At 33.0% G+C, this 24,563-nt stretch overlaps 1 long non-coding RNA gene across 1 annotated transcript in view; it reads left to right on the top strand.

Moving 5' to 3' along the window:
* Positions 1-513: 513 nt before the first annotated feature.
* The window catches only part of LOC146993546 (uncharacterized), a 319,804-nt gene continuing 295,754 nt past the window's right edge, over positions 514-24,563 (top strand). The window contains exon 1 of the long non-coding RNA XR_015044398.1: positions 514-899. This is a non-coding gene — a long non-coding RNA (uncharacterized LOC146993546). The remainder of the gene's footprint in view (positions 900-24,563) is intronic.

The raw sequence follows: 24,563 nt of genomic DNA, 5'->3' as shown, positions 1-24,563 counted from the left end.
GACAATGATGGATGAAATATGTTCACTAACGATGGTATTTGAAATGCAGTTTATTGATTTTCTTTTTGTATTTAACAGGCCATGTTGTGATGTTCCTGTGAAAATACCACAAGCGTGGCTTTGGACCAGCTTCAAATAATGGATTAGGAAATAAGCATCGATTAGGTTAGTAATGACGTCAATAGAACTATTTTGTTTTATCGTAAGTAAACGAAATGGAGTATCATCGAGAGCAAAAAGAAATAGAAAAGTTAATTTGGCATTATGCTTTTACTAGTTACATAAAGTATAGAAAATGTCGTTTAATTTATCGAAGATTCTGGGAAATTTTTACGTTGTTTCATGCAAAGATGAGAAAGAATGTATTTGCAATATTAAATTTCAGTATATAAACTTTATATTACAATTAACAAGAACATACAGAATAGAAATTATTTCATTAGACAAAATATAAATGAAAAAAATAAAATTACGGCCAATTTAAAATACTTCATAGCTCCCTTTTTCTTATAATTTGTTTTACTGAAATCAAGCGAAACAAACAACCAGTGGTGAACTATATTCTTTTAACTGAAGCGAAATAAACAACAGTTTCGTTCTGTGATTTTTTAATCACACAGAACGAAACTGCTGTTTCTTTTGTTTCGAAATGTGATAAAACTTTTAATAGATTACGTTTTACTTTGTGAGAAAAATGCATTTCGATACCAGCAGAGAAAAGGCATCTGGACCTGCTTCTTTCATTTTCTTGCAACAATCACATCGTCGGTAGAGAAGGCCATATTCCTAAGAACTGGTTCTCTTTTAGCCCTTATCAGGATTCTGGTTTTGACTGATTTTTGAACTCATCTCTGCTAGGCGAGATGCTCTGCTTCTGAGTTACTGAAGTCCGCAACCAGGTTTGTAGGATTCTATTACTTTTATTAATGGTTATTTTAATGTGTTAGCATTTTTGTCTTCGCTTACTCCCCTCACATTTCTTCGCCAGTATGTAAAGTAGTTAACGAGAGTGTACTTAAACTAAAGTAGGGGAAAAGTTTAGTCAGATCGTGGTTTCACTATTGTGAGCGCACGTTGTTAATTCTACCAGCTGTTAACTTTGAATCTTAGCTTCGCATTCTCGCCGCAGGAAATTATTATCCTGCAGATGTAAGTTTCTGAGTCAACCTGCTAGACAAAATCGCAATGTGTAGTCTTGTACTATTCTTTACCTTTGAATTTGGTGTTATCTTTTTAAGTTACGCATCACAAGTAGTTGGTGACTGTATTAGCAAGTAAGTCTGTGCCATCTGTAAGCTATTGTGTTCAATAAAAGGGTCTTTTACACCCTTCCTTTGCCGTATTCATCTTCGAGTTTTTGCAAAAAGACGCAACTTAGACTTTTAAGTAGATCTAGTTACATTGTATGTTAGTTAAGAAGACTAGTTCCCACAAGTTCAAACTTCTGCTTGGAGCATTTCCTTCCATGGATATTCCATCTGCCTATGTAAAAACACCCAGAACTACTTGAACGTTTTTAGTGTATATTTTCTGCTTTGACTGATATTGATGGATTCTTCTTTTTAAGAAACTATGAATTAATTTCTATTTGGATACCTTAAGTAATGTCTTTATCATTCTCCGCCTAAGAGAAAGAATCTTAATAGATGTTATTTATTTGTTTCATGTGAAAGTGATAAATGTTTTATGCTGGTAAAATCATGCTCGATTTTATATTTTATTATAGTTCTTTATTTATTTATTTTGAAATATTCTCCTGTTCCTTTTCTTATAGCTATGCATGGTTTGATTTTATTTTGGCAAATAAATCGCTTTGATTCAGTTCCTTGACTCCCCCCGTGCTCTCTACTTTATAAACTAATTTTATAAAGACTCGATTGCGCTTGTTTATAAAGCCTTGATTATTGCTCTGTTTTATAAAGCCTTGATTACGCTTGTTTGAGTTATATGACAGAAATTTTTTTTTTTCAAAAATAATATGAGTCTTTTTCTTACGACTCTTCAGAATATATGAAACATCGCAATAAAATTCGATTGCATCTTTCACTTTTATATTTTAACATATGTTAGCTGAAAATAGTTGCTATCTGAGAATAATTTAAGAATGAAAAGCATTAATTCAAATATATTTTAAAACCTTAATTGCATTAATTTTAATATAAAAATGGAACTTGCTATTAGAGTAATTTTATTATTTCAATAGAATGGAAATAATATTGTTATTGAATTATTGAATTATTTTATTATTATCATAATAACATAATTCAATGGTCTTAAACTGGCGGCTCGCGTGCGCCTCCCCCAAAGCAATTTTATGCGACCTGCAAATACATTTCTATTACTAAGTATTTGCTTCAAAGATTTCAAGATTTTCTTTGTTTTGAGTTAGAATTTACATTGTTTTCTTTAGCATTAAAAACGAGCATGAATAAGTACGCACCTATATCTTTTTCAAAGATTTGAAGATACAGGTTTTATTAACTTTTATTCGTACTTGACAAAAAACCAAATACGCTCAGTTACGAATTTTTGAACTAAAAATAACTGCTTTGTCTGGGAATATATTTATATGTGAACAGTTGAAAATATGAATGAAAATGCTTAATATGTGAACAGTTGAAAATATGAATGAAAATACTTATAATGTAAACAATTGAAAATTAATAAGAAAATAACTTGATTGATGAATCCACAGTGAAGATTTCTCCTCACCGCTTATCAGAATCCAAACTTTATCAGAATCGAAATACCAACAAGTGTCAAGTTGTAGTAAGAAACAGAAAAATTTGTAAATATTTTATATACAAAGACGTATATGTTTATTTAAAAAGAAAGCGTCGAAGAAAAATTTAATATATAAAAGAAATAGATTATATTGCTATCATTTATTCTCAAGTTTTGTTCTGCTTGTAAAATTTCTGTGAAAATTAAAAAAGTTTCCCTAATTTGTTTAGTTTCAGTTTTAATTAAAGAAAATTGTTTAATGATTAATTAAACATGTTAGAATTATTTGAAATAAATTTAAGTCTAAAATTTTAATATTTGAATATCAGTATATTTGATTTATAAAGTGATTTATAAAGTCTAAAAATGTCTTGCAGGTACGAAATTTTAGATTTCAGTCAGAAAATAAATATAAATTTGAATTTTTTTTTTCTTTTTGCGATATTCTCCCTCTTGTCTATATTGGGCTTTGATAAATATTTAGTAAGTGAAATTTAAAATATATTTTATTTTATTAATAAAAAAGTTTCATTTTGGTTTTTAAAAATGGCCCATTAGCAGTTTTCAGATTGCGCGTTCAGCCCGAATGAAATTTGAGACTGTCATAAATGATTATAGTTTGGAATGACATTTAAAATCAATCCATATGTTGAAAAATAATTTCAAATCATTATTAGTACAATAACAGGAAATCGAAAACTGCATGTCTAATAATATAATTTTTAATATCTTTAAGAGCATTATTTTGTCTTTTACAGGGTAATTAGATCTTTTATTAAGGAATTGTAAATTCAGATTATAAATAATCTAAAAATTTTTTAAAGAATTTAAAAAAGTCTGAAAGTTTTCAGATTCAATTTGATATTACGCCCAAAGGGGCATTTTTTAAAGTTTTTGTGTTTTACGTTTATTTATTAAATATCATATTGCTGTTGAACCAAAAAATTCAGTTCAACAGCAATATCGCAAAATAATTTAAAAAGAGCATATCTTTAGAATTTCCCATACACAGTCTCGCGCGCTGGAGATAAAAATGCTTTTAGTGTACAACGTTGTCATGGCTCGCATTGAAATTATTGAGTTTGTTAATCAAAAATTCGTTAGAGTTTTACAAAATATGAAATCGATAATAAAACAAATTCCAAATTTCACTTTCAGATGCCCATATTCGCAGTAGGATTACGTCATTCAAAATTCGATGCCGTTGTCTTATCACAATGCGTGAAACATACATAAATTCATGCAGATTCTTCATTACTTAATTTCTGTAAATCTAACACAGGGCGATAATATTTGGTGGCAACAATTTGAAAAGTGAAACGGACATTAGAAGTTTTCAACTCAGAAACGAAATTAATAGCCCTTCTAGGCTAACGCCCTTTGAGATAATTAATTATTTCTTAGCAACACAAAGTATAGAACGATTTATAGAATACGAATGTTGATTTTTATTAGAAACTAATTATTAAAAACATACGTAATCATTTTTAATCTACATTACATCATTATGTCACGTTATTTAAACGCCCATGAGTATTGACTTAGCTGATTTTTTGGAAGTGTCGATATACATGTTTGTAATAATCGAAAACTCTGGTTTAAGCAAGTAATGCTACATTCACTCATAGAAATGGATAAGCCAAGCTATAGAGTATTATGCTGCCGATGAACTTCTGGAACTCGGTCTTTTTAAATATCAGATCGATTTGCTTTCAGACGTGGCCTTCGTATCCAGTTACGGATAGATGGAGTGTTTTCCCAATGTCGCTACTGAACAGCAGATGTCAACTCCAAGTTATCATCGAGAAGATAATTCTTATCTTGTTATCACTTTTATTTAAGTGCTGCGAAAAAGTTTCCTGACAGTTGTTTTGGATGTGTGAAGTTATCAGTCATCTTTTGAACTTTTCGCTGCAACAGCACGAGGCTAGCCAGTGTAAATTCTTGCAAAATATCAGAGCAAGGAAGAAAAAATAGCATCAATATCAGGGCAAGGAAGAAAATATGAACATAATTTTCCTGAAAAATATCCGATTTCTACGTTCCATAATATATGCTGCAGAAAAGAATAAAAAGCACTAGAAAGAATAAAATGCAATAGCAAAACGTTCGAATGTTAAAAGCGTACGCCAGGGAGTAAAAGCATTTATCAGAAGTGCCGGAACACTATGTCAGAAGTAGTAAGCTAAAAGTAAATAATAAATAATGAACTAAAAGTAAATTAGTAAAATAACCATTAAATAATGACTATTCAGATTAAACAAAAGGTATAACACAGATATTAATACATTAAAAAACTAATGCTAAATAATGAGTTAATAAATTAAGATATAACAGAAATTAAATGAAATAATTAAAGAAATGAAAGATGAATATACTGTTATCAAGAAAATATTTTTTTTACATTAAAAATTGGAAATTTCGCAAAAATGAAAGGCAAAAATGAAAATTTCGCATTTATTAGTGGAAACTAACTACTTAAATAAATAAAATTAAAATAAAAAGTATAAATCGCTGTTTTTCGAACTTACTGTGGTATAATAATCTGTCTTCTATACGTATACGGTATGTTATAGCTACTAAAATATCTCACAGCGTCACACTTACTAATGGCACTACAGAAGATTCGACGAAGATTTTGTGACAGAAATTGTTGTTGCTTTAGGAATCTGTATGACACCAAAGTAAGTGTTTTGATTGATCACTGTTTTGTTTTGATGGAAAATGATTACATCCAAGTCATAGCCTTTTGGAATATCTTTAAAAATAGAATTTTGGAAAAGCTTTTCGATACTAAGTTTAGCTTCAAAGTTTACATAGGATAGTTCACCGCTGCAGGTAGATAAAATATTCTGCAAATACGCTTATAGGATTCATTTTCTGCACTGGATAGCATCTGTACAGTCAATTTATCAGCATCATTTTTTACTGCTGACCAGTTACGCTTTTCTTGCTTGTCAAAATACATTTTAATCTTATCCCCAAAATAGCTATCCCTTGGCGTTCAAGACTTTACAACACCTAAGGGACAAGCGACTGCAAAATTTGACTTTTGCAAACTGCATTCAAAAATTAAAGCCATTAGAATCCGTATTTCATGTGACAGAATTTCATTTTCAAAACATTTCTTTAAGAAATTGAGTGCTCGAGTTGTTATCCTCATAACTGAGAAAAACAGCAATATGCTGTTATTATTGGCTCAAATAAACTATAGCTTCGAATCAAGAATTTCATCTGGTTATAACTGATCTAGGATAAAGTTTTGCTGCTAGTTGAGGGTTTTTTTAAGCACTTCAAATACGCATTTTTCAATTGTTTCAAGCGCTAAAAAGCTATTTTTAGTTGGCTACAATGGTATTTAATTTGAATTCTTTTAAACATTTTTCTTTATTGTTGTTTACCATCAAGTTTTGCTTCACGTTCCCAGCACTGGGAGTGCAAAATACGATTTCCAACAAGTATTTTCAATAAGCTGAAGCGGACAGTATTTGCAGTGCTCAGAGTCTGATACTAGGCATTTTACTTAAGAGTATTCTGTTTCTCAGCAATTGCTTGAGAGCCAACTGAAAAATTAAGAAAATCTGAAATATTGCATTTAAAAAAAAAAAAATCTGAAATGTTTCAGATTTTAAATTACGTCCAAAGGGGCGTTTTTTAACATTTTGTGTGTTACCTTTCTTTATTAAATATCATGTTCCTCGCACTTAAACCATAAGATCCAATGCAACAGCAATATCGCAAAATAGTTTTAAAACGAGCATATCTTTAGAATTTCCGATACAGAGACTCACGCGCTGGAGATAAAAATGTTTTTTCTGCACAACGTTGCCATTGCTCGCTTTGAAATCCTTGAGTTTGTTAATCAAAAATTCGTCAAAGTTTTAAAAAATAGGAAATCGATCATAAAACAAATTTCAAATTTCAAATTTGGTCTTCCACATGCTCATATTCGTTGGAGGATTACGTTATTCAAAATTCGATGACTCTATGTACCATTGTTTTATCACAATACGAGAAATATACATACATTTATGCAGATTTTTCATTATTTAATTTCTTCAAATATAATGCAGGACTCTAACATTTTGTGGCAACAGTTTGAAAAGTGAACCGACATTTATGAGTCCGACGCAAAATGCCAAAACGAAACTAATAGTCCTTCGGGATTCAAATTCCTTTGGACTAAAAAAAAAAAAAAAAAAAAAAAAAAAAAAAAAGGTGTGCTGCATTCTTTCTCAATCAAGAGTTTCATTGAAGACTACTTGTGTTTCAGATGCTTTATCGCACCTTTCTCGGAATATGCGCAAAGGGATACGTACTTACGTTATAAGGTATTTTCTCACTCCTTTCTGCATGCTTTCGTAGTGAAACGGTAGCACACTAGGCGCATATTCAAGAGGTCCAGGTTCGAGTCTCGGCGAGGGCATTGCTCGTTTTTCACATCTCCTGCTTCAAAATAACCCAATAAATCTACAGTGGCGCCCGAACTAAAAAAGGTGGTAGATGATGATTTATCACCACTAGGATTTGCCACTAGAGTCTCTTGATCCCCAGTCACTTTTTGGAAGGGGGAGTATATAAGGTATTTTCTCCCTCCTTTCTGCTTGCCTTTGTGGTGTAACGGTAGCACACTCGGCGCGTATTTTAGAGGTCCAGGTTCGAGTCCCAGTGAGGGCATTGCACATTTTTAACGTCTTCTGCTTCCAAAATAATATAATAACTGTACATCGTGTTAAAGTATCGCTAGAACGAATTTTCTAAATAATCACGCACAGCTGACGATTTACGGCGATTTTTGCGATCTCAATGCAATTTGCGGCGGAATATTGACTTTTAAGCAAATTTTCATCATAGCCGTATACGACTGAAGGGAGCATTATTGTTTAATTAGTTCCCCCTGATAGCCGCTCATCTTCAATCGTTACTGAGTGGCCGATGTGCTGCTTTTTTCATAACTGACTGTAGAAACAAGAGATAACACAAAACTGTCTAAAATTTAATTTAAACCTTTACATTATCTCACAGCTACTGAAATGAACTTGAAAAAATAATAAATCATAAAGTCTTTTGACTGTAGCTACTCGCTGAAAGTTTACAATAATTCAGTTGGCCACAGCTTCAGAATCCTACACGAAATTACAAATAGCAGCTGCGTTGGGTAAACTAAATTATCTTAATTTTCAACACTAATGAAACCCTGCCAAACTATTTACGTACAGTGTCTCACAAAAGTGATGGGACACTTGTGCTTTACAAAAGGAAACTGTAATAAAATAAATTAAAAACATGTAAAATATTTTTGTGGGTGTATTTCATATTTAAATTTAGTAACAATTATTACATAACATACATTTTCTCACTATATGAAAATATTAATTTAATAAAAATACAATTGTTTAAAACAGAGCAAAAAATGACTCACATAAGTGATGGGACACCATTAGATACTACTACGTACTACAATAAAAATATTTTTGGGGGTTTTTATTTTTACTCAAAAGCAATTGACAATAATTTATAAAATCGTCTGCAGTATTTCTCTCCAATTTGTTTTGGAATTTTTGTGTTTTTTAGCTCTGGGCAGCCATGAATGCTAAACGAAAAGAAACTTTGCTTGAAATTCGAAAATTAGTTATTAATTTGCATATTGAACGTGGAAAATCTATTAGAGAAACTTTTGAAACAGTTAACCTGAGTCATTCAACAGTTTTCAATATCATTAAACGATATAAAAAGAATCATATGATTCAGGATAAAAGAAGACCTGGCCGACCATCAAAGCTATCCAATGGAATAGAGCGAATTATCGTTCGAAATATTAAAAAAAATCGAAGAATGAGTGCTCCTAAAGTTGCTGTTGATTTAAAAGCATTATATGGAGTAATTGTTAATCCTGAGACTATTAGAAGAGTAATTCGATTTGCTGGATATCACGGTAGAGCAGCCAGGAAAAAATTCTTCGTAAGTGAAAAGAATAGAAAACTCAGACTGGCTTTCGCAAAATCCAACATAAGTAAGAATTCTGGTTACTGGAATGAAGTTATATTTGCTGATGAGAGTAAATTTAATATATTTGGTTCTGACGGTAGAATCTTGATGTCTGGAAAACCCAGGGAAGAATTTCGCAAACAGATCTTGGTGCCAACAGTAAAACATGGTGGAGGAGGAGTTATGGTATGGGGGTGTATGTGGTCCGCTGGAGTTGGTAATTTTGTTTTTATTGACAGTATAATGGATCAGTACATGTATATTGACATTTTAAATCAAAATTTGAAATCTTCAGCACGAAAATTGAACCTTCATAACGATTTTAAATTATACCAGGACAATGACTCCAAGCACAGTGCTTTGAACGTTAGACTCTGGCTGCTGTATAACTGTCCTGAAATAATAAAAACACTCCCCACAATCTCCAAACTTAAATCCCATAGAGAATATTTGGCAAAAATTGGAATCAAGAATTCGCAAACACACCATTTCTTCAAAACAACAATTAAAATCGGTGCTTCAAGAAGAATGGGGTAAAATCACTCCAGAAATCACAAAAAAATTAGTCGAATCTATCTGAAGAAGATTAAATCATGTTTTAAAAGTAAAAGGAAATCGAACAAAATATTAAAACCTTTTAAAAAGTAAAATTTTTAGATAAATATTTGATGGAAAAGTAAGTGTCCCATCACTTATGTGAGCTCTTTTTTGCTCCGTTCTAAACAATTGCATTTTTATTAAATTAATATTTTAATATTTTGGGAAAATGTATGTTATGTAATAATTGTTACTAAATTTAAGTATGAAAAACACCCACAAAAAAGTTTTACATGTTTTTAAAATTTATTTTACAACAATTTCCTTTTGTAAAGCACAAGTGTCCCATCATTTATGTGAGACACTGTATATTCTAAACAGCGGCTTCCACTAGGCAAGCAGACGCAGAAAAGGTCTCACAAGTTACAAATTTTTATGCCGTAGCCATGAAATATGGAATAAACCAGGAAAGAATCAACCAAGCCTTAACTATTCTTAAAATTTAAATAAAATATCATAGCTAAATATCGAAAATGAAAATGGTCTGAGAATGAAACGTTTATTCTTAGCTTAGAGATCAACTGTCTTGTTTTCGTTTTATCACATAATCTGCTTGACAGCTGTAATTATATAGGCGACATATCGTGATCAGAAAATGCCCAACTCTTCCTTCTTGTTTTCATACCTACACCTACCCGTTAAAAGTTTCTTCCATGTTCACATACGGTTACTAACTCTTGTTAACGACGCTTTAATCATTTGTCTATTTTCATTGATATACCGCTAAAGAATGATTTTGTTACTCCTATGTCTTGAAATAGAACATTGTACTGTATATTTAGGGCATAAATTCAACTAAACCTTGGCTTCGTTACTTTCTAGTTTTGAGTGGAATATTAACTCCAGCTGAAGCCCCAGATAATAAAAAGTCGGCTATTTTATTCTATTGTTTGCCATTAATTTGACTTAATATGTTACTTTTTTATTTGTCTTATTATATTGCGTTTAATTATAATTATTTATTATTTTATTCGTTTATTTTTTGTTCATTTTTTCTGGTTGTCTTCTATAAAGGTCTAGCTCTTCTAATTTTAGAAATTAAGCACTAGCGCTAATAGGATGATTACGATTAGATCGTAGTCATTCTCCTTGAATTGAGTGAACTGATTTTTTCTTCTTTGCACAATCTTTGAATTTGAATGAATTCCATAACTATTAATCTTTGAATTTGAATGAATTCCATATCTATTTAAATATTATTGTTTTGTTGTTAAGTAAGATCCTTTTAAACTATTCTCTAATTATACGTGCAATATATTCTTAAAGAGCTCGGTTGGTTTTAACGTTGCAGACAAGTCTCTTAACTATTTTTTACTTTCTTAATAAATTTACGTAAAGAATATTTTCATTGTTATTTAAGCATAGAAAGCATCATCTAGTTCCCAAACTCGCTTGAAACCTATGTTTCTTCATCGTTCCAAAGGTAATTATCAAATGAGTTCTTCTTTGCGAGTATTTTTACTGTAAAGTGAGAAAATACAGCTGATCAGATCGCACGTGCTGACATTTATAATTCACTTACATTTGCTTAGATATTGTTGTTATTGCTAATGCTCACTTGTCTGACCTATAGTCAGCCCAAGCCTACGAAATTCCTCGTGGCAAGGAGTGCAAGTTTACGCCTGTCGTTGGCAACAGCTTCGAACACCTTACAGGTGACAGTGTGATTTAGCTCAATTCCGCCCCCAATTTTGATGGAGAGCACTTCGAGGATCATCTACCACCCTCCTCTCGAGACAATTTTCGGTTCGCCGCATATTTAGGGTGCCCCTATGCCGCTCGGATCGCTATAATCATCATTTCAGACAGAAATGATCAAAAGATGAGAACCGGAAGCCAGCTATGGTAACATATCGGTTTACAGATGGAAGATCGGAGGTTTGAATTTTAGTCAAATACCAGACTTAACTATGGTGCCTAATGTAAGTAGAATCTTAGAGGATGGCCTGCAATAGTCACTAATGATTCACTTAAGCAATATGTATCCTTCCCCAAACAAATAACGGGAATAATACGATGATACTCATATCCAGGTTAGAATGGGAGATACTAAAAATCAACATTAAAAGCAGAAAGTATATATATATATATAAAGCTGTTGAGTTCCGTAACTGAATGATAGCAAGAGGAAGTTGTTCTTCTTGCCAATTCCAAGCGAGACACAGCTCTTTAGAAGTTCACTTTTAGTTAAGTTCTGACCACATACCCAGCGTTGCCAAATAGGATAAAGAAAGATCTCGGATACCTTGACGCGGTAAAAGAGGTGACATAATATTTGGCGAAAGGATTCCCATAATTTCTTAAAAACGTATGTGTATATTTTTCAAGTCCATTTTTAAAAGCAGAATATTTGGAACTTGTTTGTATCAGAGGTGTATTTTATAACGCACATGTTCTAATCTGTAAATCAGTATTAAATGATTTTAAACTTTTTGGGGGGGGGTTAAAAAGCAGTAAATCTCTAGGTGAAAATCTTTACTATCGAAATGGGAGGAGGAAGCGTGGAACAAAAACTCTTAATTTTATTTCATGATATTTTTGCAAATAAATAATATTTAGAACTATTTGTTTCGGTAAAGTATTTATGGATGAAAAACGTATTTAATTTCTATCATTTTGCTCTCTCATACGAAGTTTCGTTGCTAAATAACTTAATTTCTTTTTTGATTTTATCTAAATAAGTATTAGAATAGTCATTGTAGAGAGGAAATATAAGGAAGAGGAAATTACGAGAAAATTATAGAGGAAATTATAATAATCTCTATTTAAATAAATTCGAAACTATTATTTATATGTGATTTGTTATATCTTTTGTTTAGACCTAAATGTTGCAATGGTCCTCAGTAACTGCTTTTGCGAATGGTACTGCAACCAAACAGAAATTCCTCGACTTTTTAAGAATTCATTGGGGTAACAAAAACCGAACTGACCCACTGTCACCACAGACGCGACACGATAAGACCACACTGACCAGGTCAAGCTACTCGAAGCGTAACGGTCGCGCGTATTCAGATGAACCGACAGATAGCGGAGTGAAATCTCCCCCATTGTCCGCATTGTACACCAGTCTAGAATTCACATAGTCTATGGACTTTGATTCTTTTTCCCGAACAACAACAGAAAAGACTGCATATAATAGTAAAAAATCTATTCATGGATTAATGTTAGTATAATGAGTCGACCGCGATTTAAATAGAAATAAATAAATAAATAAATAAATAAAAGACTTACATGTTAATTTTATTTAGGGTGAAACGGAACTATTAAATAAAAAAATCCAGCTTAAATTGTCTCATTTTATAGCGAAGAAGTTTTACTCTACAATTTTCAGTTTCTTCTTTCGATATGACATTTTGTAGTAATGCTTTTTTAGTAACCCATTTCGCTTTTTTCCGAATCCAGTTTTACGTTTTAAGGGTCATACCTTTCCTTGTATATTTACGCTGTACAATTTATGTCTCGTTGGGAACATATAAGGTATTTCTTTCGCCTTCTTAGCGTGACTTCGTGCAGTGGTCTGCATTCTGGTCGTGTATTCCAGAGGTCCATGGTTCGATTCCCGGCGAGAGCGTTGCTCATTTTTCATCTTTCCTGCTTCTAAAAAAATGCCTAATGTCTCTAGCTATTGAAAGGGCTATTGAAGAATTATTTTCTATCCTTGTGAAACGAAACAGAAATGATAAGAAGGGTGTGTAAGACGCTTTTATTCAAACATAAAATCAACAAATGACCCAGTTTGGGTTACAAGAAGCCAAGCACATCTGGCTTAACAACTAATAATTTCAAGGTGTAGTAGATTAGCCTAACTGCTCACAAAATAATTTAACGCGCAGGAAGAGCTCTGGTTTGCAGTAAACTGGCGAGACAAACCTTAATGGCTAGAACTCTCAACGCTGCTAACGTAAGTCGGTAATAATCACAGTATAGCGTGGCCTGGAATAGGCAGACACGCTCTAAAACTAACTTCCGAAACTTTTGCTTAAATAGCACTTCATTCTACCTTAATCTGAATAATTTCTTGCTATATCATTTAAATTCTGGCATCATAAGAGTGGTGAAAAGAGAGTAATAGGAAAATCAAACTTAAAATGAACTAGTAGTTTAAAATCAGCAGATAAACCTCACAATGGTTAAACAAGGACTTCAGTATTATATTGAAATTATGAACAATTCTGTTATATCTTTGAAATGTTGTATTAAATTTACTTCGAAATGCTGAAAATTACCTTATTAATTATTTATCCTTAAATTTACGTTGTTATAATTTTTCCTATATTTTTTACTATTAAATAATTATTTTCGATATCACATGTTCGGAAGATAAAAATACAATAAAACAGCAAACTCTTCCTACTCCAAGTGAGGCACGATGAATTCGTAAATATCAAAATATCAAATATAGCAGTTTATGGTAATAACAGTTAATCTTATGAAATGTATCTGGTTGTAAAGAAAGTTTTCCGCCAAAAAACGTTTTTAATAAAGTTAGAAAAAAGTATGAAAGAAGTACCTTAGTAAGGGTAGCAATCACCAACCAAATATATATGATTTTCTGCCAATGTTTTGGTAGTTTTTCAATGCCTTCGGCTCAGAAATTTGGTGGCCGCGAGTCCGAAAACAAATCAACCTCATTTTGCACGTCCTGTGCAGGATGGAAGATAGCACCAGCAAGATGTATCTGCAGGAGTGAAAAAAGGTAAAAGTCCGAAGGCGTTATGTCGGGGCTATATGGTGCGTGTGGCAAAAGGTACCATTCGACTCGGTATAGAGTCCAGCGTGTGAATGAAGACACATGTGGTCTTGCATCATCTTGATGGAACATTACCTTTTTTGCGCCGGAACTCAGTTCGACGGTTTTCCATGATAGCAACGTCAACACGGACTAGCATCACGCTGTACACCTTACTGTCGATGGTTTTACCTTTTCCCAGGTATTCTTTGTAGATTCACGGCAATCCCACCAGATACAAAGCAGGATTTTTTTTGTTAGTCAAATTGTGTTTTGTGACGCTGCCGACGGGCTAACCGGGCGCAGACCAACCCCCTTTTCAGCCTGTGTTGTTGAAGTAAATTCACTTTACATCAAAAGTGACGATCCGGTCCAGAATTTTGTCCTTGCATTGATATTCGAGCAGATTTAGTGCAGGCCCGAACACGTCTGTCCTTGTCTGCTTGAATCAGCTTATGCGACACCCAGCGATTCAACTTGTACATAAGTTTTTCTGATGCATAGCGCGACTAATGGACATGGCACTAACGTATAACCCCTTAGCAAGCTCTCGAGCGGTTGCATACTGACCCCCCCCCCCAAGTTCTCGCAGGCGAGCCTAATCAACATCCGTAGGCCGTCCAGAGTGCTCTGCTTCTTGAATGTCATAGTCCTTGTTTTTGAACTTTCGGTACCAAACCTTCAGAGTGTCATATGATACAACATTAGTACCTAAAGCTGTAGACATAATTCGTAGTAGACCTTTTGCAACAGAACTGGAAGTAAATTATGGTTTTAATATGGTAATGCGATATTCCCTTTCAGAAATCTTGCACCTAATGATAGCGATATTTTTTTACAAATTTCACAACACAATATTCTAAAGGAAGTCTCTTTCTTTCAAACGCCAAAAATCGTTTGATAAAATGCGATTAAACACGCCAACGCGAACTGTTTGCGCAGACGATATTTGCGGTGGTTGGAAACGTTTGTTAAAAACCCGATATTTAGCATTTATGTCTTATATTATGCTTTTCACGAATAATAAATCAACGAAAATAAAAGAACATAAAACAAAATAAAGTATTTAATTTTATAGCTATTAAGTTCTGATAATGTTAAAGTTACGAATACCTATATGCATAAAATGCTATGATTTCGTAAAAATGCGGGCACATACATGAAATTCTTGGAATGAAATATTATAAGCGATTTGCAGAGAAATCGTTTAATTCTCTTCCCTAAGATGGAAAGCAGACAACGGTTGTAAACGGGTTGGTCACAGGATGAAGTGGTAAAGCTCTGAGTCATAAATACGCTGTGGAAACAGTTCCTTATGAATCTACAGGTTGGGAGAAAGCATTCTCGGGTCACCTCTATACAGTCCTTTCTGATGGTCGCTTTTCTGTGCTATTCGCCCAAAAATAGAGTAAGCGTAACTGTATTTCAGGTTATTCCCGATCATTTTATAGCAGGAAAGAGAATGGTATTTACTTTATTTGTAACAGGACTTTATGTAATAGGATTACTGGAAAAAAGACAATTTTTACTGTCTGTACCCCAATTCATTTATAGAGAATATTTCGATTACTCTAATCAAGAGAACATACATAGAGCTCAACAAGAACATACCTCGTACTTTGTATGGTATGAATATGTTTTAACATGATCGCTATAGTGAAAGAAGTATGATATAAATATTATATAATCCAACGTTACTGAAACTGATGCTAACAGAGAAAGACATAATCTGATATACGTAGGAACCTTTTCTAGTGCCCACACTAGATTTTTTCTGGTTCATCTTTGAATAATTAAGTAGTATAAAGACGGTGACCTTGATCAACATGTGAGGCCTTCTTCGCCGTCGCAGATGATTCATATCTTTTAATGGAGAATAATGTTCGGTCACCTCAGCGGATATGGACAATCGGTACTTTAAATAGGTCACAGAATTTTGCAGCATTTCGGAATATCGATCATCAAACTTCAATCCGATTAAACAGTTATGGACGAGACAGAGTTGCCCTATTTCCTTCAACTCAAGATCATTGAATAATTACAATATGATTTTTAAGTTGACTGTTAATTTGCCGTGTCTGTTAACTTGATTGATAGCCTTTGGAGAAGGTGTGAAACTTCCATTCAGATCCGGAATTAATGTATTACGCATTAAAGTTTATTTTTTCAAGAGGTGTTTATTTTTTCAAGAGGGTTTTTTTAAGAGGTGTTTATTTTTCAAGAGGTGTTTATTTTTTGAAGAGGTGTTTATTTTTTCAAGAGGTGTTTTTTTCAAGAGGTGTCTCCTTTTTCTTCTTCTAGCCCAAAAGAACAATTTTCCCAGAAGGGCTATTAATTTCGTTTTGGCATTTTGCGTCGTCCGCTATAAAACGGCGCTTCAGTTTTCAAATTGCTGCCACCAAACATTAGAGCCGTGAATTGTATTTAAACAAATTAAATAATGAAGAATCTTCTTGAATATATGTATGTTTCTCGCACTGTGATAAAACAACGGTACCTAGAGATCTCAAATTTTGAATAACATAGTCCTCCACTCGACTATGGGCATCTGGAAGCCCTAATTTGGAATCTGGAATTTGTTTTATTATCGATTTCATATTTTGTAAAACTTTAACGAATTTTTCATTAACAAACTCAACGATTTCAAAGCGAGCAATGGCGACACTGTAAGGTGGGAAAAAACATTTTCCTCTCCAGCGCACGAGACTGTGTATCGGAAATCCTAAAGATAGGCTCTTTTTAAATATTTTGCGATATTGCTGTTGTATTGAATTTTAGGGTTTCAGTGCGAAGAACATAACATTTAATAATGAAGATAACACACAGAACGACCAAAAAAAAAAAAAAAAAAAAAAAAAAATTTTCTTTGGGCGTAATATAAAATCTGAAAGATTTCAGACTACTTTTTTTTTAAAAAAACGAAATGCCCTGATACTTCTTTTTACCTTTCATGCGATTTTTACAGAATGATAATACTTAATAATACTGCAAAGTATAAGGAATTATTTTAATTTTTATACCTACGAAAAATTTGTGATTAAATTTTGTTTCTCATAAGATCTGTAGCTAAAGCTTATTTATTTCTTAAATGCTAAACAACAGTGTAATATATCTGCTAACTGCTAACAAAAACGTTGAATGAAACAGAAATAGGAAAAATGTGATTATTTTACATATTCGATCGTGCTTTTAAGATTTCACATTGGTTGCATTTATTTATTATGATTTGGCAATTTTTATTGTTTGTTATTATAGCGTCATAATAGTTATTACAGTATCAACATTCACCAGTCTTTGATATTCAAGAACGTTGGATTTCTGTGCAATAGAAGTAATAGTCGAAAAAAATTATATGAGATTTTTATCTTGCAATCCGTTTAAATGCAATTTAAAGAAATGCTAACTCGTAATGCTCGTCAAATCTGCGCTATAAGAAATTACTTGGTATGCTGCCGTATGAATTCATACTCCGCTTTCCCCAAAAACATAACATGACTCTGAGAATAGTCCAACCAAAATTTCAGACTACAGCCAAATTTCTTAAATTTCTCTTATTTTTTAGGGGAGGGGGTGAAGAAGCAAGGGAAAATTCTTAACACAAAAACAGAAAGAAAACACTAGAAAAAAAAAAAAAAAATTCAAATTCTCTTATCTCGAGAAAGACCATTAGACAAGAAATTTTCAGCTTGAAGGTTGGGAAACTCTCTTTTCATAAATAAAGAGGCGGAGGCGAGGGATATCAAATCCGACGGAGAGGTTCCTTCAAGAAGAAAATCAAGATAGCCGGTGATGCATAAATTCATGAGGTCCATGATGCATCCTTTCCTGCTTAATTTTCCCAATTTAGACCCCAGCCTGCTTCTTCATTTCGATGATGCGGGACTGTATACGAGGAGAAATTCTTCCATGCATGTTCATATTGAATGATTTCCAAATATCTAGAGCCAAACTCCAAGTCCATTGTAGCTATATAAACATCGAATTCAAAACTGGAGGTCTTTAAAAATAAATATTCCCGATATCATGATTAAAGTATTAAATTTGTTTGTGGTATTTTAAGGATTTTTCAGTGCACTTCTTCCTATAATCCACCAAAAACAGACTTGGTTTAGATTCGGACATGTGCTGTATCATTATTTATTTACAGTCATTTTTCTTAAATAAGAGCAGAGCTTGAATAGGCTTATTTCTACAGTTTGTTTAATAAGAGTAATTTCAGAGGTAATTTATTTTGATGACAATAGTATACAGGACAAGTGCAGATAATTCTTGGCCTTACAGCTTATAGGAACGAACAGCTGTTTAAGTAAAAAAAGTTAGTAAGTTAAAGAAGTTAAAGTTAAAAAAAAGTAAGTTAATAAAGATAAGGCTTTTCGATTATTATTCACTAAGTGCTGCTTAGGGTTAACACGAGGAAAAAGGTAAATAGGGTTAATATATTTAATATGAGGATTTACAATTCTCAAGCGTGTTTTCTCCAAGTAAGTTGTTTAAATGCTCTGTTTCAAGAATAACCTTTCTTTTGAGAGGTACGTTGCATCAAGTTGGTTAAAAAAAAATTTTTTTTTAAATAATTGAATTGATTATAGAGTTCCTCACTTTTATTCTGTTAAATTAAGTGTCGTGGAACCTCCTGAATGCTAAGCGAATAATTACTTAGTTCCAAGAACGAAAAGCATAAATTCAAGAAGAATTAATCATCTTTATTCACTCAAAATAAGATGATCAGTCGGTCCCTTTCTTCGGGCGTACAGCAAAGCCTTCACTTGGGCTTAAACTCAAAAGTAAGAAATAGAAACTAACTATTGACTAACTAAGAGCTTTAGCCGAAGCTAACACAATTCTGAAGTAGTTGGCCCGTAATCTTTAACTAGTCGGCGATCTATCAAGAGGCACGTAATACTACGGCCAAGCCAACCATAACAACAGCTTAGAATGACGTAGCCCAAAGACAAACGCATGCTACTTAGGAATCCTAACTCTATCTGTTAAAGTCTCTCAAATCAGTTTATAATGTATTTCTTCCACCTTCTTAGCATGCCTTAGTAGTGTAGTGGTCAGCACGCTCGACGCGTATTCGAGAGGTCCATGGTTCGAGTTTCGGCGAGGGAATTATTCATTTTTCACATCTCTTGCTTCCAAATAACCTAATGTCTCTACAAGTTGAACTTGACTTTATTACTATTCTCTTCCTCATTTGCATTCAACGAGATTCTAAAAATTCATTCTGGTAGGGAGTTGTAAGTTGAAACGAGATAAGACAGGAAAGGTTCACTCAATTAAAATAACTGTTATAAAATTAAAATACGAGCCAGTATACGAGCCCGAGGTCTTACATTTTACCCCACCATAGTGTAAGTACTCGAAGGAAAACGTCTCACAACGATCTTGTTGACAGTTTTAAATTCTAGAAAAACATCGAATTCATAATGGTAATTCCAGTTTTAATTTATAATACTTTCGATTTCTTAATTCAGTTGCACTATTGAAATCGAAGTTTTAACTTCCTTTTAGGGCCAGCTTTACAAAAGATCTAAACCTAATTTAAAACTAAGATAAGAAAATTTCTTTATACAATTTTTCTTGGTTGACTTGAATTACAAACATCCTCTTGATCTTGAGAACATCGTCATATATAATCTGGTCCTTCCAAAATATCTGAAAAAAAAAAGTATTAGTACTTGGTACTAGGAAAAATTTCCCCAAATCCCCTTCTAATTTACATTTTATTAAAATTATTTGGCCCTCAAACTGGTTTAATTCACTCACATTTTAACTCATTTCCCTCCAACGCTCTCTAGAAGTTTGTTTTGTGACGAAATGAGCGCGTAAGTATTGTGTTAATACGAACAACACTACTATTTAACCATATTGCTAACAATAAAAATGAAATCTAGACATACTATACCTTCTGTGACACCTTAATATCAATACTACACCTGGTGTGCTACACTCGTGAAAGTGTTTTACGCTTTCGTGTTGCTGGAAAGCCTAACTTAAGCACATTCATTCTTATTACCTTTCTTTCCCATCTTTCATTTAAACAAAGTATAAAATTTAAAGCACTTTTACAATCACAATATAAAATTTACTTTTAGCACAAATATTTTTACTACATCTAAAATTTTAGATTCATTTTACATCAAGACGAGCATAGTTGCTATATATAGTTTACAATCTTTTCCTACAATTGAATTTTAAATTCTAGTTTACAACAATTTTTCATCGTAAATTTAAGTCTTTCCGACTAAAATGTATTACACTTCCTCGCAAACTCAATCTGAATGAAATAAAGCATCAAATGTTGCGAAACTCGTCACGTTGTGCAATCATTTTGCAGCAAAATATATATCTATTTGCCATCTACATTACTTCTAAATTCGGTTAAAACCTTCAAGTAGATGTTGACTTAATATATATTTGGATTGCTTTTGCTTATCTACGAGAAAGTAGCTCTAAGCCTGAAGGAAGAAACTAAGTAGAACATACGGAGCTAAGGCTTACAGAATTATTTGATAAAAATATAGGCCATGATATAACATTTAATAATTCGTTCATATCGTAAGCACTAGCAAAAGAACTGATAAATACACAACGCCTGTAAGAAATGTGAATATCGCCTAAAGAAAAGTTCTAGATAAGTTTCAAAAGTTGGATGGATAATTTTTGCTTCGCAGATGTATAAAAGTATGAAAATACGTACACTACATTAGCGTAATTTTATTTTGATGACCTAAACACAAACATCCCAATAGCTCCAAACGAATATAAACTTATAGTTAAATTTCATTAATAATTACTAGATGCTATATAAACCATTATCCATGAATGTATTTTCTGAAAGCTGTATCGAGAGCGATAGTCAGTTCGTACCTTTTATAGTAATTTGTACTTTAGATTATGCAGTTCTAAGAGTTTAAATCATTTACAGCGCCACATTATATGTATAAATTTCAATTAGATGTGGTGTGGTGTATTTAATTAAGGCAAAGCACACTAGGGCTATCTAAGGGGAGGGATGCCTTCGTGGAGGACTTTCTAAGGGAAACTGGCTCGTATACACGTTACACATTGGAAAAACCATGAAAACACCCATGCAGCCAGCCCGTTCGCGCAAATTTCAATTAGAAAACGAATTATAGTTACAATAACTGTAAATGAATTGAATTGTATGAAAAATAAAACAAATGATCCAAAACCGAATCTTTAAATCAACTGAAGCAGGTGAAAATGCTATAAAAAATTATTTCGAACAAAAAAGAGGCTGCAGGAAACGCACCAAAAATTCCTACAACTGTATAAATTTCAAATGAGATATGTAAATATTAAAATTTATCAAATTAATATCTATTTCAAATATTATGTTATCGAAATTCGACAACAAGTTTAATTGATTTTATAAAATTTCAGTCATTTACTTTTCTAGTCTATAAATTAAATTTAATTGATTTAGCGTGTTTTTTACTAAAATAGGATAACATCTATTTATAAAAATATTATAAAATAAGCTTAATTTGAATAAAATAAAACATAAGTATCTTACATACAGAATTTCAGACATATTTAAGTGCATATATTGAAATGCTGAATATGTTGAAATTCCAGGTATCGGGAAGGCGGGACATTCTATTATTAAGTTAACCTGTTATTAGATATTATCTGCTACTGAAGGGATTCTTAATGAATGCCCTTCTATGAAAACTGGGTCGTATCCATTTTTATAAATGATTAAAACTAAAAACTCTTGGCACAGCTAGCTTCATTCCGGTAAACGGGCTGGGTGCATAACATTTTCGTGCCTTTCCTCCCGTATAACGTGAATATGAGCCAGTTTTCCTAAGGAAATTCTCCTCGAAGACATTCTTTCTCTTGCTCAAGTACCCAAAGAAGTATTTATTGGGTGCGTGTTGCAATCATGAAGGGGCCTAAGGAGTCTTCAAATCATTAATTCATTTTAAAAACGCGTTAAATCTACTTTGCCCGAACGTCCTTAGTGTGCTTATAATGCAGATACACGTGGTCTTGCATCATCTTCATGGAACATTACCTTTTTGGGTCGGACTTAGTTCAACGTTATTATCAAATAATTCAATTATAAAATTAATTCAATTATAATTATTGAATATTAAATATTCAATAATTCAAATAACACCCATGCTTCATCTATTGTGACAATTGTTTTCCATTTTCTTTGGATAAGTGTTTTTCATATAGAATTCTGCAGCGTGTCCTGCGTTGAGCGATATGCTTTGGAAGAAGACGATGCACATTGCGTTTTCTCGCTTTCTTAAGATTTAAATCAACGTTTATCATTTTGTTTACAGTGGACACCGAGCATTTTAATGATTTTGCAACTGTCCTTTGACTAGGAGGATTTTCGTTTAACATTAAACAACGTACCTTTGCAATAGTGGAAGATGTCCGTTTTTTTTTTTTTTTTTTTTTTTTTTTTTTTTTTTTTTTTTTTTGATACTTGTTTGGAATTTTTGTCCCACTTGAGGCTCCAATTTGACGTTTTTTCCTTTCTTGTTGATGATATTACCTATCGACGCTTTAGATATCACAAAACCATGACTCTCACATCGTTTTTGTATAATGGAGTATGCATATTTCTCTTCGGAAAGAGCGTAAATGTAGCCTTCGAACCACTGTTTTGTTAAATTTGCCATTTTGAATAAAAACAAAACTTTCAAGCCACAGACGATAATTTTGACGTTTAAAAAAATAGTACAAAGTGACCTTCATCAAGTTGTTGCTCGCTGTTCGCATTTCTTTCAGCACAGTTGATGCATTTAAGATTGTACTGTCGCATGCTTTGTGAGAGTGACCAACTTCACCGCAATGACCACATGCCTCTTCTGTTTGGCATTGTTTTGAGATGTGTCGAAACTGGCAACATCTAAAGCATTGCGTTGGTCGAATATACTCTTTTGAATTAAATCTTTCCCAATTAACGCATACCTTTTTAGATTTACATAGATGCTTGAACATTTCTGGGTTGGTCTCACATACCCAGTGACTTTTGTTCTTTTGCTTAATCCGAAATTTCACTAATAGACTGCCGCCATAAATTCCATCATTTTGAGCTATTAACGCTTCTGAGAGTTCCTCTTTGGTGATATCCTTCGGGATATCGTAAATGATAATTTTTGGAGAACGTTTTAGCGGTCTGACTATTTGAAGTTCCTCTTTTAATTCGGGAACAGGACTGATTTCTTTTTCTAATATTTCTAAGTCATTTTCTTTTTTAGTTTTAATCAAGAGTCCTCCTTTCGAAACTTGTTTTACTCTTTTGACTCCAATATGGAGTTTAGAAGGCTCGATGGTTTTAAGAATTTTCTTCTTAACTGAATCAGATTTATTCCCTTCTCTTGTGGGGTAGAGGATCGTGACAAACTGTTTTTTTTTTTTTTTTTTCCTCGTTTTAGATCGCTCTCGAGGAGGACGTTTTAAAACGTCTGCATATGAGTCCTTCTCTTTGTCTGTTAATGCACTAATTTGTCCTTCTAAGTGAGCCAGTCAATACATTGTTCGGTAAGAAGATTGAATATCAGTTGAAACTGATGTCTGATATCGGCGGCCACAGTTCTATTAAGTAAGCTGGCCTTGTTTTTGAGTATCGTTTCAAGGTTGGCTACGTGAGCCTGGCCTTCTTTAAGAAAGTCTTTTGAGTCCATATTTATAAAATAATCACAGATCACCAAATATACAATATATACAGGCCACTAGGATGACTACTGACTTGGGTAGTCACTACTGCTGACTTGGATAGTAACCCTGGGGTTCTCACCAAGTAGTAGGCTCTTAAAGCTCAGGGTTTCGATCCTTTTTTGTGAGGGAGACCCCTGATCACGCCAAGGTACCCGAGCTCCTGGGAAAGCACAAGAAACTAGTAACAAAATATAACTAACTCAAAATCGTTTATAGCATGATTTTAATCGCATATCATTCGCATAAATAATCGTATTTCCAATCGCTTTGCCACGAGGGGTTCATTAGCTACAGACAGACTAAATTTGAAAGTTAAATATCTTACGTTTTGTCTAATGACAAAACAATGGAGCGAGGAAGACAAAAGAAAATATCTGGTTGTAACAAAATAGTCCGCTTAAAAACGTTCTTAATAAAGTTAGAAAAATAAAAACATGAAAGCAGTACCTTTAGAGCGGGTAGTAATCGCACCCAAATCTATGATTTTCTGCCAACGTTTTGACAGTTTTTTAAAGCCTACCGCCCAGAAACTTGGTTGCCGCGAGAACAGAGACAGATCAACCTCATTTCGGATGTTCTGTGTAAAATAGAAGATAGCACCAGCAAGATGAAGCTGCAGGTGTAAAAAAAAGGTAGGAATCGAAGGAGCGATGTCCCTAGGCTATATGGTTAGGTGTAGCAAAAGATCCCGTTCCGAGTCCGTACCGATTCTAGCCGATGACCATAAAACAGCAAACTCGTCCTATTTCATATTGACGATGACTTCGTAAATATGAAAATATCAAATATAGCAGTTTATGGTAATAACAGTTAA

This window comes from Stegodyphus dumicola, chromosome 12 (genome assembly GCF_044657685.1).
Source record: "Stegodyphus dumicola isolate Sdum_Otavi_A_Nest chromosome 12, ASM4465768v1".
Classification (NCBI taxonomy): domain Eukaryota; kingdom Metazoa; phylum Arthropoda; class Arachnida; order Araneae; family Eresidae; genus Stegodyphus; species Stegodyphus dumicola.
The sequence above is the reverse complement of the archived record's forward strand: the minus strand, read 5'-3'. Positions and strand labels throughout refer to the sequence as shown.